This window comes from Sciurus vulgaris (genome assembly GCF_902686455.1).
Source record: "Sciurus vulgaris genome assembly, chromosome: 8".
NCBI lineage: Eukaryota > Metazoa > Chordata > Mammalia > Rodentia > Sciuridae > Sciurus > Sciurus vulgaris.
The window spans coordinates 73578084-73598664 of record NC_136468.1 but is presented as its reverse complement, the minus strand read 5'-3'; the positions used below and the strand labels follow the sequence as shown (position 1 = coordinate 73598664).

The 20581-nt window shown below is 31.9% G+C and overlaps 1 protein-coding gene across 3 annotated transcripts in view; it reads left to right on the top strand.

The window, feature by feature from the left end:
* IMMP2L (inner mitochondrial membrane peptidase subunit 2) overlaps positions 1-20581 on the top strand; it is a 906633-nt gene that overhangs the window by 68998 nt on the left and 817054 nt on the right. The gene's annotated exons all lie outside the window — the stretch shown is intronic.

Genomic DNA, 20581 nt, shown 5'->3' with positions numbered 1-20581 from the left:
TTGCTTAATTTCTTTCAGTTTCAGCTATTTATAAAAATGTCTCAGTGTAATTCTCTATTATACCAGTTAGTGGACTAGGGTAGTAAGTACTGTAGCAGTTGTACTGTCGTTTGTTTTAGTGGTAGTAAAACCTACTGTTGAGTGAAGACTTCTGATTTGTATTTTTCATTTTTGAATTAGAATGATTTCTTTCTCATTGGGTGATAATTTGTAATAAGTGAAAACAAACCAGTATCTATTTCTCCATACTTACCTTTGACTAATGCTTTGTGGAAATAATCAACAAGTTTATTTCCTTCAAGACTGTTCTACTAGGATTCATTTGAAAATATATTAACCAAATCTAGTTAGTAGCTAATGAAATAAGCAAATCTGAGTGGAGTTCTGTATGGCAGACATCCAAGGATGGGGATTAAATGCTTCTCAGATTTTGAGTGGCTTCTTTAATATTAACCTATTCTTTGAAGTGTACTTTAATTTTGTCATTAAGAATACTACTTTTATAACCTCGTTCAAAACCTTTTCCATGACAGGTAAGCCTGTCGTACGCTCATTATTCTTTTGCCTTTGGTTTGACAAGGTTACATCCTCACTTAGTCTGTGATAGAGTGGATACCCACCCAAGTGAAAGAGGTCACACTGCAAGCAGAAAATTGTACAGTGTTTTTTTTTCCCCCAGTGAGAAACATGCTGACTATCTCTAAGCAAGTGAATTTGAATAGGTAATTGAAAAGTAAGAAAGGCTTCTAAAAATTCAGGGTTGTATGGGTTTATAAAAATATCTTAGCATATCTTGGATTATGTTGAAAAGAGAACACTATTCTTTTAAATACATGTTGAAGTGATAGATATTTATTAAATAAATTAAATTTTAAAACATTTATATTCAAAATACAGTTGTTATAATAATTTGTAGCTATTCTAGGTGAACTATATTTTTAATGACTCAATTATGTTTTATATCTTTGGCAGGTACAAATAACATACACTTTCATAATGCTTGTTGTTAGCAGGAGTTATTTACATGAAATAATATTTATTGTAAGTTTTATATTATTTAACAACAAATAATCATTAAGCAATTGTGTTGCTTTCTTTGAGAAAGAAAATGAAAAGTTTGACATTAAATTCTTCTTTAATCTGAGGTATACTATAAAAGCCATAAAAACTATACTGTATTTAAAGTTTTCTATTTTGGTTTTAGAGCAAAAATGTTTACTTGACACATATCCTTGTTTTCATACAATTTATAGACTGCTTCATTTTAGAGGATGAGAATGATGTTGGTTTGACAAATATTCATACATACATTTATTCCATGTTGAACAACATTGAATATTTGCTTTCTTTATGAAAAGCATCAGTTTGATTTTAGGTAGATGGTATTTTCATTATTACATTAGAACATTATATCTAAGAAATGTGTGATGAATATTGAAATAATTGTTGAATTTAAAGAGCATATGAAATGCACTTAATCTTTTTGTTGAGAAGCTGATATTCATAGCGTATTTAATTGATATATTAGTTATCTTTGGAAACAGGATATTTTCATATTAAAAAAATGGAAATGACATTTTATTATTTAGAATGTGTGGTTATACACCATTTCTATTATAATTTATAATGTGCATTTCTGGAAAAATTTCAGTTTGCAAATTCATGGTTAAATTAGTAAGGTTTATGAAACTTTGTAACTGGAACACAATAAAAACAATACTAATCCTAAAAATTCTAAGTTTCAAAGGTGTATGAATTTTTAATAAATAACAAATTGAAAATTTGTTGCCTTCACCTTTTTTAAGTACTTAAAAAAAGTGTTAGCATTTTGTTATTTAATGGCAAATAGTCACTAAGCAATATTATTGCCTAATTATAAGTGATATAAGGAAGGGTTGAGGCTGGCTGTGAATGTAAGGGCAAGGAGGGATGTTATGAAAAGTTGCAAATAGAGAAAAGATTGTAAACTTTGTGTGAAATGTGCTGATATTAGAGGTGAATGCTGTGATCATTGTTTTATGTTACTTTTAAAAATTTATTTTCAATGTGTGTGATTTTTTTCTTTTAAAGCAAAGATCAGGGTTAACTTTTTAGAAGAGGATTTAATGTGTAATACTGATTAGTTCCTCATACTTGGCTTTTGGTTACTGTTACTAATGAGAAAAAAATATTAATGATCTGGGGGAAAATTCCATATGAACAAATGTACTTCTGCATTGTACTGAGATCTTTTCTCCTTTTACTAATTATCTCTGAGGTAGAAATACATGGTATAGCAGATCTGTCTGTCTTTTCTATTGTAAGGGGTATTGTTTGGGGCTTGTTGACCACTGCTATTTCCTAAAGAAAGGTAGGAATGGGGGAGGGAGGCAGGTACACTTGGAATATGCTTCTCTATATCTCTTCATCTTTTCCTAACTCCTTTTTTCTATAAATGTTCATCTCAGTGGAGTATTGTTTAAGCATGTTATTTAGTAATGTTAGTTAGGAAGGCATATTTATTTATTAAAACTACAGGTCACACAAAATATGATATACTGTCATTAAATCCTCAGTATAATTGAGTGTATACAGGTGGTATCACAGGCACGTAGTTGATTTGCAAACTAATAGTAGTGATTAAGGTGGATTTTCTATTCCTTGGAATTGACTTTTCATTAACCTGTGTGATGGCCTTACTGCAACAGGCTTAACATAAGTAGCACTATTTCATAATAGTATATCATTTAACATATCTCCTGGAACAGAGACTTTTCCATACTAAAGTTTCAAATAATCACATTTAAAAGAGTTTTAACTTTTCATTTTAAAATAGTATTAAAGAAAAGTAAAATCGGCAGAGGGTTCTCATTTATGTTAACTATATGCTTAGTGTAATTATTGAAATCAGCAAGTTGACAATATTAGAATATTATTACAATAATATAATATTTTAATTAACTTACAGACCTACCTTAATCATTTGCCATTATTTTGATTAATGTCCTTTTCGAGGGCCAAAGTTCTATTCAGGATCTTATATTTAATTTTTATTTTTTATGTCTATAGTCTCCTTGAATCTGTGTCAGCTCTTGGTCTTTGTTTTTTATGACCTTGGTACTTTTGAAGAGTATGGCCAGTTATGTTGCAGAATGATGTTCAATGTTTTAAAACCTTGAGGCAAGTCTGATTTTTAAATGCAGAGTCATTGATGTCAGTGGGGGTTGCTGAGGAGACCATAGCCGTGATAGCAGCCAAGTGAGGTGGAAGCGTAGGCTGCTATAGGGTTAGATGGGAGGGTGGTTAAAATCAGAGCAGAGGAGGAGATTGTAGGGTGACTTTTTCAGGCACAGATCTTTTTATTTTCTTGGGGACCATATTCTTGGATCATGACTGATAGGGTCTATGGTTTCTAAAAATAAGCCCACCCAATTAAATCTGTAACTGCTAAGAAGCAATGAGTGAGAGATGTACAGGCGAGGGAAAAGACTAAAGTGTATAGTTAGAGGTGGAAAGGAAGGTAGAAGGGCTTGATTATAGATTATACTACATTGAGCTGGCTTAATGTTCTAGAGCAGATTAGAGCAAGGGAATTATTTAATGACCATCTTTTATATATAGACATTGTGCTAAGTGCTTTAAATGTGTCATTTTATTTATTTCTCACAACAATATCTAGAGTTACTTATTTTTAACATGATGAAATTCAGAGCAAGTTAGGTCTAAATAAATAACAGAGCTAGAATTTGAAGTAGGGTCATTTGACCCTAAACTCTATGGTGACTATGATATATTGGGCACATGTGTTTGCTGAAAAAAATCAATGTGACCACTGTCACTTGTTAAAATAATACTTTGAATATTTTCAGTCAAATATATACATTATCAAAATTAATTTCACCTATTTACTTTTAATTTTTAAATGTGGCCTGTAAAAAATTTAAAATTAGTCTAATATTCATTGTATTTCTGTTGGATAACACTATGTTTAAACCTTTCGTCAGTACTTATTGTTGTTTCCCTGGAATATTTCTAAGGTGGATTAAGATGAAACCTGAAATTCTGAGATTTAAAACAGTAAGATAAACACTGGGTGTTGATGAAAGTGCTGGAGTGATGAGGTCCAAAGACAAAAGGGAAGAGACATGTAACTACAAGAGAAATAAAAAAGATAGTCACAACATATTTTTAGTATTTATTGATTGCTTATTACTTTTCAGTGACTGGGCAGAGTTGTATGTTCACTTTATTTAATCTTTATTTTAAAAATATCCAAAAATGTAGTTAGTATTGTTTTCCTTATTTTATAGATGAGAATGCTGATGCGTAGGTTAAGCAGTTTGCTTCAGGACAGGTTAAGTAAATAGCAGAGTAAAGGTTTGAAGTGCCTCACATCAAAGCTGTGTTCTTAACTATTTTTATCATAATACCTCTTTATATGTGTTACGAAGGTGTGGCTGAGCAACTTAACAATTCTCAGCAAAAAAGTCATACAGGCCCTATTATGTCTACATCTCTCCTTTTATTCCTATTTCTGAAGCCAAATGCCTGAATTAGTGGTCCCTAAAATGTAGTCTCTTCATTAATAGTGCTCTATTATGATCATATACTGTGCAATTTCAACAGCTGGTTTGTAACATGATACACTCACTGCTGACAGATGGCCAAGGTGTTGGCTACATCTCTAGCAGTAAATATGAGCAAAGAGTTAAGGAAATATGAACCAGGGAAGTAATGAAATGCAGTAGAAACTTTCCAGTGGTAGGCAGGGGTACTAGGAAGAAAGGTGCTAATTTCTTTGTCTTCAGTAGTTTGTACATCTTTAAAGATCTTGACCTACCAAGGGAAATGCATTGGAGCCTGCTAAAAAAGGAATTTCATGTTTAAAACAAATGTCTAGGGCAATGATAATATTGAATAATAACCTATAATTGTATTAAAAGCCAGTTATCAGTTGAACTGTGTGTTCTTTTGTATTTTATCTATACTCATTCTGAATTTTATAGTTTTGTCTATAACCAAATGTTTTTCTGAGTTTGTAGGTAATATTGTACATTTTGGAAACACGCAGAATGACCTTGGCTTTCAAAGAAAGATTTTGTAGGTGAGAAGAATTGCCTAGGTTTCTGGTTTCTTTTCTTTTTCAAAGGACAGTAAAATTTTGGGAAGTAAAATCTGTGTTTCTGTTTATTTTGAAGAGATTTAGCTTTTGGCAGTCAATAACCTATCATAATTTGCACTAATTAAAAGTATATTTACTAGTGATACCTTTTTAAAAAAATGAGATAAAGGATTATTGTTATTATTTGATGTAGACTAAAATGACTTTTAAAATTCTATTGTAGGCATGCAAAAAATTGGTATCATTAAGGCAGGTATAATAACAATTTTTTTTCTTGAGTAGAATTAATTACTTTCATAAAGTTTATACTTTTAATTGTGCAATAAAATATTTTCTTAGTTCAGAGACAAATTACAGTTTAAAAATCTTTCAGTGATCATAAATTTTAATTTTGAATTATTGAGATTTTATGGTAATATAACTATAGGAGATATCTCTAGCCTCTGTTTATCTTATTTTATAAATCTTATGTCCTTTGAGAGGTAACTAGATGTTGTCAACAAAGTTGCATAGGCAATATTCTAGGAAATACTAGATACTTGTATTTATAACTTTTTATTTTCAGTGTGAAAGAAGTCTATAAGAATATGTTATTTGTATTTTAAAAAAGAAGTACAAGACAGCATTTGCAAAGAAGGGAGCTCGTGCTGGGTCAGTGGCTACACCTGCAATCCCAGTGATTCTGGAGGCTGAGGAAGGGAGGACATCAAATTCAAGGCCATCCTCAGTAATTTAGTGAGACCCTGTCTCAAAATAAAAACTAAAAACTGCTGGGATATAGCTCAGTTGTAAAGCATCTCTGGGTTCAATCTCTAGTACACAAATAAATAAATAATAAAAGTAAGAAGAAGGTCCTAAGTATACATGGTATGTTTTATGTAAGGAATTAGACCAAGCTGTGGAGGAGAGGCGTTTTCAATATGAGCTTAATAGTTTAATTAGTAATTCTAAGAGAGTTAATTGAGATTTTAGAGCAGTAGGTAGCATAGGTTTTATTAGGAGGAAATATAACACAAGTCAACTATCCTATAGGTATGTCAGTGTATTTTAATTACTTTTGGAACCAGTAATATATGAAACCATACATAAAGATGTGCCACTAAAATCACTCAAGAACTGATTTTACTTTCAGCTATCATGGACTAGTTTATTTCAAACCAAGGCCCATACTAAGAAAAATGAGAGACCGCATTAAAAATAATGTAAAGGCATTTGAGCCCTATGAAGGGGTAAAGATCAGTAGTGAAGGGAAGCACACGAAGGTGAGTTCTGTATTTGGTGCCACTTCTGTCTTGGATTCTGTCAGTTTGTAAGCAGAATAGGCCACTAGGCTAAGAAGTTAAGTGGTGGTAGCTAAGATAGTGAGAGGTTGAGTGGAAGTTTTGGTAGTTACAGTGTTGGGAAGTTACGAACTAGAATTCAGGGAGGAGAAGGCGGACTCTGGTAAAACACTCCAAGTTTTTAATTGGGATCCTTGAAGGGTATATCCTGGGAGTTTTGGAAAACTAGAAAGAGACTACACTTTACAAAAATTGAAATGTAACCTCTGATAAACTAAATGCTCATTTTAAGGTAATATGCCTTTAATTAACTGCTGTTGCCAAAAAGAAGTTCTGGCATGTAGAATTCGTGTAACTTTTTTTTGTATATTACCTGTCATTCAATAAAAAAAAAAGCTATGCCATCTATATTAGAAACCAAGATTAAAAAAGACAATAAATGATAGAATAATTGCTTAGTGATCCAGGTTGTGGAATGGATTATACATGATCCATAAAATAATGATTACTAATACATTAAATATTGATGAAAAGAATAAGGAATTTCATCAGATAATTAGAATCCATAAAAAATTTAAAGAAATTCTGGTAACTCGAAGAATTTAAAAGAAGAGCTTCATAGCAAATCAGATATAGCTAAGGGAGAGAATTAGTGAACTGGATAATAGTTTATGTAGAAAAGATCTAGACCAGGGTATGAAGAGATAAAAGAATGAAACACACGGTGAAAAATAGTATAATAGTTGAAAAACTGACTTCCATCTAATTGGAGTTCCAGACAAAGAGGAAGGAAAGAATGAAAAAGCAGCAATATCTGAATAGGTTAAGGACAAGAATTTTCCAAAACTAGTGAAAAACATCATGCCATATATTAAAGTATAACTATAGGCACTATCAGAAAAAATATAATGAAAATCACATTTTAGGGCACGTGGGAGTCAAACCACTGAACACTAGAGTAAGAGAAAAATCTCCAAAGGGGGAAAATTTACCTTCAAAGAAGCAAAAAGGAAAAAAAAAAAAAAGAAGTTGATATTTCAACCAATGGAAGATAGGAAAATGACATTTAAAGTGGTAAAAGAAAAAATAATATATCAAATTTTAATTTTGAACCTATTAGAAATATTCTTCAGAAATGAAAAAGAAGCACATTATTTGTCAGATAAGTAAATTCACAGCACATGCTCAATTATCCTATTACACTTTATAAAATTAATTCAAAGTGTTATGAGGGGCTGGGCTGTAGCTCAGTGGAAGAGCACTTACTTGCCTAGCATGTGTGAGGCACTGGGTTCAATTCTTATCACCACATGTATATAAATAAAATAAAGGTCTATAAACAACTAAAAAAATATTTAAAAAAATAAATAAAAGTGTTGTGAATGTCAAGATGATAACTTCAGAGCTTACGCCCTAAGTATGACCCTTCTGAACCCTGGACTATGAACCTTCTGAACCCTGGACTGTATTGGTTGACTCTCCAGGCCTCTGGTACTGATGATTGGTGCAGTGCTGTGCATGAACATAAACTGAACCAATTAGAGCCCTTTCTAGAAATTGATTTAAAAATATGAGGGGAAAAAGGAATTTGTTAGAGTTTGATCTCCAAAGTCTCTTCCACTTGAAAATTGAGTAGAAAACATTTTAGGAATCAAGATGAAATTGTTCTAGAGCTGGACATATTAATCAATCCCTCAGAATATAAGGAAAATGTTGCAACTTTTGAATCAGGAATCAAAACTGATTTGAAGTTTTTTAAAGAAAAGGCCATAAACAAATTCTGGAACCCATAAGGAAACTTTTTTTTTTTTTTTTTTTTTTTTTTTTTTTATTGTGGTGGTATGGAATGAGACTACAGCCTCCAGCATGTTAGGTAAGTGCTCTACTGCAGAACTACATCACCAGTTCAGAAAAGGAGATTTTGAACACCAGGTCTTTATTGGCCAAAGGTATCAAATGAATATATACTTATTGAGATTGTGTCTTTGGTGGACATTTTTTGAAAACTAAAAACTCAGAAATTGGTATGTAGATGTTTTACAGAAGGATGAGCACAAAATTCATTCTATTTGTTTAAAATTATTCAAAATAAGAAGATGTAGAAATCTTACTTTTATTCCGTTCCTGTAATTTGTTATGAGAATAGAATTTTTAAGATTCTAATGATTAATCTTGTTCTAATTTTGTATATCTCTCTTGTCAACTTAGGTTGTATTTCCCACTAGTAAACAAACTGACCAGTGATTCTTACAGTAAAGATGTTCTATTCCATATTCTTTTTCATAGTTTAGGTATTGGAAATGGGGGAGAAAGTTGAAAACTAAACTTATACATAAACTTATTTGATCCAAGGTCAGCAGTTACCTTCCTATTTTTCTTTTTCTTTTATATAAAAAAAAAAGGCACTGTGTTTGGTTAGTGGAAGTGACAGTTGCTGGAAAATGTGTCTGTGGCTGATAAGAAAGGGGAGGACTTAAAGCAGCAAACCACCAAAGTTCATAAGTGCTTTGGAGCTCAAGAAAATGTTTCTAAAAAAGAGAAAGGGAATACCTTTAATTTTTTTTTGTTTAAATGAGAAACATCAATGACCCATATTATGAAAGGTTATTCTCTTGTATAATCTGGTAACAGATTTACTCACACTCAGAGGTCACATGAATATTTACTGAAGGCACAAGTGTAGGTTTCACTTTATTAGGAATTGTATGGATATTGAAAATGCTGACAGAGAAGCTGGCTCAGTTTGATTTGGCTATGGATATGATAATTATAATATGGCTTTCTGTACTTTTAGAGGTCATAGGTTTATGTGCAAAGATTTGTGTATTTGGATTGCTGAAAAGTTACTGTGGAGAATTATGATAACAGTAGGAAACATGAGTGTGACTAGTATGTCTCTCATAAATTTCACCATACAATTAAAGAAGAAACATTAAAATATTTCCAGGTTTATTAAAAATTCATTATTCTACTAGAAGATCTTTAAAGAGCAATAAGAACTTGAAGAAATAATAGGAAAGCTTTGGTAATGGTGACAGTGTGTTAATTGAGTTGAAAGAAGGTAAGGAAGTATTAGAATAGATCCAAATTTGGCAAAAAAGATTTGTCATAAATCAAGGAGGTAAATCAGTTAATAAAGAGGCCAATTATCAGTGAAGGAGGGGTCGTATTTAATGACTCTAAATGAAAGGTTAAACTACTTGGGTGAATTTCAGTTTAAGAAAACGGAAGGAAAGCAATATGGATAATTAGGCAGTAAGAAGATCATTTTGAAAAAAAAAAAATCAGAAAACTGCCTTAGGTGTTAGGGGGAATATTGGCTAATGAACTTAACCTCCTGCAATTTTCTTTGAATATTCACATTTTCTCTAGAAATAGGAAAAATGATGTTTTTAGTTTTTTTTTTTTTAAGGGAGTAATGATTCCTTAGCATTATCATATTGTGGATTTTTAAGTGTTAGCAATAATGAATTATAGAAAAAGAATTTTTGGGTGAGGGTACAACATTATGTTAGTTATAATTTTTTTAGTGTTGTTGATCAGCTCTTTAAATTTGAGTTTATTTTACTCAACTGTTTCAGTATAGAAACACCATTAGAGACTGTCAGCCTAATTGAACCAGTAAGAGAGATTCAGTATAGGAGATTATGATTCTTGTAAGTGTGTCTTAGTTTAGGATTTATTAAAAACACATAGGTAAAAATCCCAAATATTGTCTAAAGAAAGATTTTTTCTTCTCTCTAGTTATTTAAATAATTTATATTTATATGGGTTGTTAAAGTGTTATAATTATGTTAATAGATTCTTGGCCACTTTTACAACTTACACCTTATGCCCCTATGAACCTTGAATTATGGGACAATTTTGATAATTGTTTCTAGAATCAATATAAGATCTAATTTTATATGACCTCTGTACTAGTGTTCAGATAGAGGGAATAGTAACCAAGATAATTAAATTCAGAGATGATTCCAAATGTAAGAATGGCTTGCTTAAGAATTTGGACTTACCTTCTGTAATGCTGTGTTGAGGAAAAGGTCACCTGATATATACAGAAATATCCTTTATAATTGTAGTCTCTCTTTGACACTGGTTTAGCATCTTCTGTCTTTATTATTAGATATTATATCAAGTGTAGTTTTGCCTTGAATACCAATAGAAAGTCTGTTTTTCAGAATGTTCGTAGCTTTGCCACAGGTGAACTCAATAGGCAGTAACTCAAGGGGTAGTCCTGATTATATAGTCCAAAAATATTTGGATCAGATACCAAGAGACCTGGGTTCTGGACTCACTTCGATATTAAGGAAGTATATGTCAAGTAACATTTGTGGATCAGTTTTTATTATACAATGAAAGTATTGTATCTGGTAACTTCCAAAGTACCCTTTAACTTGAAAGATTTTTTTCCTGTGATTATTTTATTTTCCACATCATGGGTTAAATTTATTCTATGATATGAGACAAATCATAACTTCTACTGGATACTTATGTAATATTTAGTTATATTTAAAAATATTGAGTTTATTCTTTTGGCAGCTATTTCCTAAGTGTCCTTTTTATGCATAGAACTAGCCACTGGTGACACAAGAATAAAGAAAACAGGAAAAACATCACTCTTCATGAAACTTACTATTCTGCCAGATAGATGTATGTTGAATAAGACAGAATTGAAAACAGACATTTTTGAAACTTGTAAAAACTGTGGTATGTGGTCATATTAATATGGAAGTTTGATATTCAGTAAATGAACAATTGTGTCAAGCACGGTACTAGTACTGGTACTAGTTTCTCATTTCAGTCTGAACAGATTGCTTAAAGGGATGAGGGGAATACAACAAAAATTCCAGAAAATATTACCTACAATCTGAAAAACAATGGGTCTTTACCACTAACAAAATTAAAAATAACTTTGCAACCGTGCAGTGAGTCCCTGAAAGCCTCTGGAGAAAATAGTTATAGATCTGCCTTTGTCTCCAACAGGCTGGTTAAATTCTAACAATGGTGGTGGAGTATATGACTAGTATTGGTACTCGAGATTAAGTAAAGCACCTATTCCCAACACCATATTCAGTGACTTGATTTTGCTAATTTGAAATCAGTCTTGGTGAGAGTATTTATATAATAAATATTGGCAGTCATTGCACATCAGTCTGTGTGTGTGTGTGTGTGTGTGTTTATATGTTGCTGGGATTGAACTCAGGGCACCTTATACATGTAGGGAAGCACTTTACCCTACCTACATCCCAGGGCTCCTACCCTTTTTCAAAAATTAATTTATCTAAAAGCATATAGTGCCAAATGTTGCCAGCTGGCACAACGGAAATGGCAGTTTCTACCCATTTGTGTCATATGAGCAAATTAGATGTGAGGCAGGCACATAATGTACAATGAATTTATAGTCACCCAAAAAGTTATTAATATGATGTACTGAAGGTAGAGGAGCTGGAAAAAAAAAAAAAAGGTATGAATTGAAACTAGATTTTGAAGAGGGGCAGTATATACTTGACTAGAGAGTAAGCAAGACAGTTTTAGAAGTATGTATAAAAATTTTGAGGTGAGAGTGAACAGTTGTAGGTAAAAAAGTGGTAAAATAGTTTTGTTAGTCTTGAATAAGGTGTCTCAGTTTAGCATCCTATAAGAATAACAGTAAATCACAAATTAGCGTACACCCAATAAGTACAAAATAGCCAGATTTTCACTGGTAGTAAAAAATTGAAAACTCACTAAATTTTGACTTGATCTCTTAGTAACATTCTGAGAGTTAAGGAAATAATACTTTATATCAAAGTATAGACTTTATACTATATAAAAGACCTGTAAAATGTTGCTTGTGGTAAATATTCCCACAATATTGATATTGAATCTACAGTACATGCATATGCACTTTACCACCAACTGTCAATTATTCTTAACATGAAGTAGGTTTACATAAACCTACTTCACAACAATGTGATTCATTCTGCCAGCATAGGAGAAGGAGTAATTCTCTGTAGCTCCATGCTAGATTATTCTTTACTAATAATAGAGAACACTGGGACACCTAGCACCCACTATTTTGTAATCTGAAAAGGGACAAATACAAGTAGGGAAAACTGAAAAACCTCTTTTAAGGATGTGTTGAAACTCAGCTTTAAAGGGCACTGGGTGCTCTACTTTAGGGTAGTAATAGCAGCCATTGTACAGGCTGCTGCATTGTACAGGAATAACTGTGGAATGGTTGAACTCCAGTTATGTGAAGAGGGGCCACAAACAGCATGGCAGAAGACAACAGATCAAAATGGAAATTTTTCTTTGGAAAGCACAGTCACCATGTGCCTGTCTAACTCTATTAGATAGACTTGCATCAGCCTTTTATCCATGTGATACATGGAAATAGTAGGTTGAAGTGTATCTATTGATACATTGAAATTCAAGAAGTTGAATTTCAAGAAGTGAAAGTTGGTATTTTTTTTTTTCACTCTCAATAATGTCATTTTGGATACCAATAATAGTTTTTATTTGTTAAAGTAAATATAGGGTATGTGTCCAGAATGAAATAAGCATGCTCAAATAATAGGCATGATCAAATAATCTTTATTCACTTTTATGAATGCTATTTGGGGCAATAGCTCTATAAAGGAAATAACTTATTATTTTGGCAGTTATTAGATTAATAATCTACCTCATAAACTCATATACTTTATATGGTTCAAAATATTTATTTCTTGATTTCACATGGAAAATTACCATGAAAATAATTCCTTTTTTATGGGTTTTTATTTTTTTTTACAAATATCTTCTTTTTACATGGGCAGAATAAATAGATTTATAGTAGTAGCTTAGAGTATTCAAGGAATTGTAGTCAAAGATTTTGATTGGTTATATTTGTGGGTGTTCCTGAAACGGTGGTTGACATACAATATATTGGTAGGATGAAACTTTGAAGGTTTTATTGGGCAAAGAAGAACTTTAAATCTTGCCAGAATTTGAAATACTGTATTATCATATACTGTAGCCACACTTGGAACTTTTTTAGCTTTTAACTTTCAATGGATTTTATAGTAATGTACGCCATAAGGTCTTAGTTACCACTCTGAAATGGCAGATAACAACACAAGAGTTGAGAAATAAATTCTTTGAACTTTTCCAGGTCTATTTTTTTCACAACTACTTTATAAGAGGTATGTACTTGTATGGATAATTATTTTCTTTAAAATTAATATGGAGTTGAGTTGAAATAAATCAGAGTGTGTGTATGTATACACACACACACCCCCAAAGTAAAACAAAACTAAACTAAATTATGAGCTGGCATAACTTTAATATATTGAATTATATATTGATGAACAAAAGACACTGTATATTGAAGTCCTAATTTTAAGATGTTGGGGGTTACTTTTTTTTTGTCATTTTGAGTGTGGCACAGAATAAGGTATATATAAAGAGTTGAACTTATATCATCTTAAATTTAAACTTTTAAGTTTTTACTGATATTTTAAGAGGTGGGACAATAGGGGTAAAAACCAATGAACTAGAGTCTAGTCTGGGTTTTGTTTCTAGCTATGTGTCTTAAATGAGACACCTAGTTGGTTAGGACTGACTGATCTTTCTTTTTTTCTCTTTCCACATTTTTTATTAGTGCATTGTAGTTGTACATAATGATGGGATTTGTTATTACATAATCATACATGCATACAGTTCAATAATATAATTTGGTCAGTATCATTCTCCAGCATTTCCCCCCTCCTTCCCTCCTCCCACCTTCTGGGCCTAATTTTCTTAACCTAAAATTGTGCAGTTATCCTGGTGACTGTTCATAAACTTCTACTGTAATGTGAGCTATCCCTTAAGGGCTGCTCTGATGAAACCGTTCTGAATACTCTTCTTCTTTCAGTCTAGTATTTATTCCCTAGCTCAGGGATGTCCTATAGAAATATAATATGAACACTTTATGTAATTTTAAATGATCTAGTACTACTTTAAAAAAGCGAAAAAGCAAGTAAAATTAATTTTAGTTATATATTTTATTTAACCCAGTATATCAGAAAATTACAGCTAGCTTAGATATTGCAACTGAAGTCATGGCATCCTCATGTCTTTATATAGATCAAATTTAAACTTTAGCGTCACCTTTAATTCCTTTTGTTCTTTCATCTTCTATTCAATAATGACAGTGATTTGTACTCTAGAATCTGTGAAGGTTTAGACCTAAATTAGTACATTTTTCATTTATTTACAAATGTCTGGAAATCTGAGTAGCTTGTGAATTATCGAATTTTTTTTGTAGTTTACTCCCTGTGTCCAGTAGAATCAGTTTTTTATATCTAATATTCTACAGAAACTTCATGGAAAAATTCCCAAACCTTCTCATTGCTAAATTCAATGGCCACAATATGAATGTTTCTTGATCTTTTAGCAGAAATGGACATTGTGAATATTTTCTCCTTGAAACTTCTGATCCCTTGTACATCACACCCTTCTCTCTTGGTTGTTTCAGCTCTTGTCTGTTTTGATAGTTTCTTTCTTCTTTTTTCCTTTGCCCACTGGTCTTGACTTCTGGCCTACTTGACTGCTTTCTGAAGCCCCATGCCTATTTTAGCTGTCTACTGAATATATCCATATGATGCAGACTCTTCAAACTCAACGCAGCACTCTCTCACACCAATTTGTTTTCTTCTGGTTAATAATTTTATTAACATAATCATGTTTAGTCAGAACTTAAAGTTAGAGATTTTACCTTTATCTTTTAAAAAATTTTTACTTATTTTTTTCTTTGACATATTTATACAAACAGGGAGTACATTTTATTGACATATAATTGACATATTTATACAAACATATATAATTTGACATATTTATAATATGTAGAATATAATTTGACATATTTATACAAACAGGGAGTACATTCTATTGGATTTTCTTACCATCTGCAAATAATTAGTCTTGGGGTTTACTTAAAAAATTGTCTATTCAATATTTTTCTTTTCTCCTTTTGTGGTGCTGTAGTACAGGTGCCACACTGATAATTCTTTCATTGATTATGTTTTCTCTAGTATATTTTCTTATTTTCCATATATTTTATTGGTGCATTATAATTGTACAAAATGGTGGGTTTCGTCATTATTCATACGTGTGCAACATAATGATATAATTTGGCCAATAGCATTTCCCAGTATTTCTCTTTTTCCTCCTCCTCTACCCTCTTCCTTGCCTCTACTCTGCAGATGTCCCTCAGATTTTCATGAGATTTCACTCTACCTTTCTTTTCCTTTTTCCTCTTCAGGTCTCATACGTGAGAGAAAACACTTGACCCTTGACTTTCCGAGTTTGGCTTATTTTGCATAACATAATGTTCTTAAGTTCTAGCCATTTTCCTGCTAGACATAATTATATTCTTCTTTATGACTGAATAAAATTTCATTGTGTATGTGTACCTCCTTTACTTAATCCATTTATTCACAGATGGACATTCAGGCTGGTTCTGTAGTTTGTTGTGAACTGCGCTGCTATAACATGGGTATGCATGCATGGCTGTACTATGCTGACTTTCTTTACTCTAGTATGTTTTCATATTGTTAATAGTGTTATTTCCAATATAATTTGGATAATTTTAGTTTTTTACTTAAAATTTATGCTGTTTCCAGCTGGGTGGTGGCATGTGACTGTAATCCCAGTGGTTTGGGAGGCTGAGGCAGGAGGATTGCAAGTTCAAAACCAGCCTCAGCAACTTAGTGAGACCCTAAGCAACTTAGTGAGACCTTGTTTCAAAATGCAAAATAAAAAGGGCTGGGGATGTTGCTCAGTGGTTAAGTGTCCCGGGGTTCAATCCCTGATACAACAGTAACAATAACAACAAAAATAAGTCCTGGACTACTGTTTTATTTTGAATTCAAGACACCCTGTTTTATATTTCCTAATATTTCTTTATCCTCTAAAAGCCTTTAAAATATAAAAATATGTTTCAAATGATTAAATTTTAGGCTTCTTGATGGCTCCTGGAGTAAATTTGTCATCAAGTATGGGTAGTATGTCTTATGAGAACATTTCTATATCAGTGATAAGTGGTGTGTTTATGTGATACACATAATTGGGTTAACGAGTAGATTTATTTCTTTATAAAGAAATCCCTTTATAGATGTTCCAGTTACTGGAAAGCAAGAGTTAATAACATCCTAGTAACAGTGAATGATGTACACTTTATTTATAGATATGTTTTCCATACCTGGAAACTAATACAGAGAAATATCTTGGTTAAGCTGTGTAGTTCACCTGACTTTCATAGGAAAACAGTAGATCCCCTGAGGTAATACTAATGTAGGTACAAAGTAATTCTACCAGTTAGTAGATCTAGTTGGGGTGAGAAATAATGACTTTAATTGTTACCTATTCCTTAATATTTTTACATTTGGTTGTTTCCTGGCCTCTATTCTCCTAGCATATTTCAGTTGGATGAGATGACAGTTCTTTACAACGCAATGTGTTTCTCTCCCAGCCAAATTCTGTTATTATTAACCTCATCTGCCTTAGCTGGCAGAGTAGTCATCAATGCTCTAAGGAAGAGGATAAATATTAATTGGAGTATGTTACTTCTTGGAGACCTTTAAGAAGTATTAAATATGCTGAGAAAATAATTTTTGCTTGTTTCCCAAGTGTTTGTTTAAAATCTAATTGCTTAATTTGAAAGAAAACTAGAGGTCATAAAAAGCAGTGCATACATCGTCAACAGAAATATTTTTGCATATAGTAAGAATGTTTTGCCCTTTCCTCAAAGAGAAAACAAGGTAATAACTGATCATCATTTTAAAAATGGTAATTAACCTTATTATCTCTGTAATTCCAAGGAAGTCTAGACATGAACTCAAGATCTGGCATATTATTTTCAATGTAAATATCAACCATCTTTGAACATTTATTATGTAAAATCACTTGTGCTTACATGGGACTCATTCAACTAGGAGAAGAAAGAACTGAAACTGCAATAAAATATTCCCTTTAAAATGAGTACCATCTTTTATAGAACTGTATATAGTTCTGGGTTATGTATATAATTGGAAATTTTAGAAAGGGAAGTTTTTGAGGTCTTAGTGTATACCAGGAATTGTTCTAAATTTTTACCTTTATTACCTCATTAATTTCCCCAATAACCTTGTGGAGTACGATGTATTATATAATGAGGAAACTGAAGCTAGAGACTGGGTAATTTTTCCAAGATCACATCTTAAGTTCGAGAGTGAAGATTCAGACCAGGACCTTCTCATCTTTAGAGGGCACTCAACCCCTTATCTCTTCTCATCAGTGATTTGGTCTGCCCTTAGTCAGTCTGATTTCATGCTAATGAACGCTAGATGCTCTACTCTTGGCTCATAGTTAGTACTCATTTCTAAGATGAACTATGATATTTAGATATTTTTAATTTATTCATAATTAGCATTTAGTCATATAAATACATAAATATAGTAAATATAACTGTATTAAATAGTCATCTTATGCCTTAACAATAATCACTTCTTGTTCAGTATAATTATTATTATGGTTAAGATATTTTCTGGCTAAGTCAAGTAGGGAAATTTTTCAATTATTTTAAATTAAAACAAGGCTAATAGTTCGCAAAAATCTGTGAATTTCTTTCTCAGGTTCTTTCTCCAGTTTCTCATCCTTTCCTAAAAGGCTACTAAATCTAAGAAGCTTTCATATTCTTTTGAGTCACATCAGGGCTCAAATACCATCTTTTCTTCCCCCTTCCCCAAATTAAATGGAAATCAAGCACACACATTTTGGAAGGAAAATCACAATCATTTCTCTGGCTGAAGGAGGGATTTGAAAACTGAAAAGCTTGAATATATGCTGGGGAAGTGGTTGGGAGTGTAGTGTCTCATCTGTATCCTGGAATAGCTCAGACAGGGGATTAATGAATACTGAGATCTTGTCTGACAGTGAAGTCATCAAAAATGTGTCGTAAGCAGATAGAACTCCTCTGAATTTAAGATGCACTGCCAAATGTGGGTCAGAGTCAGGCATAATAGGAATGTCAAACTTTAACTGACCTTTTGAATAGGTTGTTTAGATAGAGTTAAAATGTTTGCTGTGTTTATATATATATTACTAGTTAATGTTTGAGGAAGTAAGGTCCACATAAAATGATTGAAGATAGGTTAACTTAAGACATAGTTCAGGGAAAAAACATCAAAGGAGAAATTAATAACAGCAACTAGTACTCATAGAATACTTATTTTAATACAGGTATTATTCTAAGTACTTTATTAATATAGGATGCTGATTTAATGATCATAAAATTAATGTAATTTGACATCTCACGTTAACAATTCCATGACTTTCTCTTGTTTTTATACCTATTTTATTGCTGTAGAGAGAGGTAAAGCAACTTGCCCAGTTTACACAGTCTAGTAAATGATGGAGTTAGGATTAAAGTGGTTCATTCTGCCTCTACAATTCATGATCCTACCATATGCTTTTCTACATGGATCTGTAAGTGTGAGAGGGTGAAAGAGCAAAAAAGTAATACACATACACGTGATAATGAGCAATGTCATTACTACTAATATTTCAAGTCTCAATTTGAGGTAGTCATGCAGGAAACTAAACTTATGCTTAAAGTTTTAATAAACAAATGATTTAGATTATCTAAAGTAGCTCAAAGAAGATGGATTATATCTTAAGATTTACTTTGATAATTTAAAAAATTATATATTCAGAATATTTAAAAAATCAAAACATGTAAATTAGTGTAAAGATGCTTAGAAAATCACTTTTAATAATCAACTCCTGAGAGCATATTATCTATCTTTTGGTATATATACTTCAGGCTTTGTGTGTGTGTGTGTGTGTGTGTGATTTTCTTGGGTTAGAGTGTTTTGGGTGTTCCCTATTTTATCATCTGTTCAATATATTATGAATTTTCTATATTAATTAATTTTATAATGGAAAAATGTAATAAACTTGAATTATGATAAAACAGGATATAATTTTGGCATTAGATAATCTTGCTGCCTGACTCTGACATTTATGATAAGTGTAGGAATTAATTATAAGGCCAAACAAGTCAAAGAAATATTTTGATAAAGGATTTTCCTCATTGCAGATTTGCAAATGACAGTACTCATTCTTCCCTTTTCTTATTTTTTTTCTTTTGCCACTTAAGAGAAAGAAAACATTTATTTAAAAATCTCCTCAAATACTTTTTTTTATGAATTACAAACCAAAAAAACCCAAAATATGTCGAAATGTTACTTGATTGACATGAAACTTCTTACTAATTTTTAACTTAGCTTCCTTTACTTTTTTTTTTTAGCACTAGGATTGAACTCAGGGCCTCACACATACTAGGCAATCACTTTACCCCTGAGCTATATCCCTAGCCCTCTACTTTCTTTTAGTTCTTGCAATTTGCACTGAAACACTAAAACACAAATATACTTAGCTGTATTTGTTGAAGAAATATTCATTATCTAATAGGACATAGGTAATCATTAAAATGCCTTGAGAAACTCAATCTGTGTACCCAGGTGTTTGTATGTATATCTTGTTTTGTTTGTGTATTACATTTCTAGTATGATGAGTTTAATTTGAGGTACATTTCCTAACTGAGGTTCTCTGGCTACCTTCTTTCCTTGTACATCCTCCACCTTCACACTAGGGTGCCACTTCAACCCACATAGCTGAATTTCAAAAAATGAAGCTTGTTGCCTTGTTTCTAGTTGCCCTTTGGGGCTTTTAAAGTTATAATAAGGCAATCTTAGAGCTGTTCTGTGAAGCATTTTTATTATACTGAAATCTAACAAACCTTATTAAAATTTTTTGAATTAAAGGACTCTGATTTTCAGTCAGCTTGATCTTGAAGCAGAGCACTGAGGATGCTTTCTAGACTTCAGCCCTTTTCTTTATTGCTTTATATTCTTTCTTAGTAATGGTACTGTACACTTGTAATCCTCCTACCAAAGACTGAGTTCTGTCATTTTCTACTGAGTTAAAACAGATATATTTTAAGGGGAAGCCACATTTTACTACAAGAAATTAATGGTGATAAATAATAACATCAGAATCTTTTGTCTCTCATTTTGGTTGCTGTGTCTGAGGGAGGAGGACATAATAGAAGCCACTTAAAACATTTGCCTAGCCACCTTTACTCCCATTTCATTGGTAACTGCAAGAGGAGGGAAATGTAGCATAAAGATATCATAAGGATATAAAGGAATACTTCATA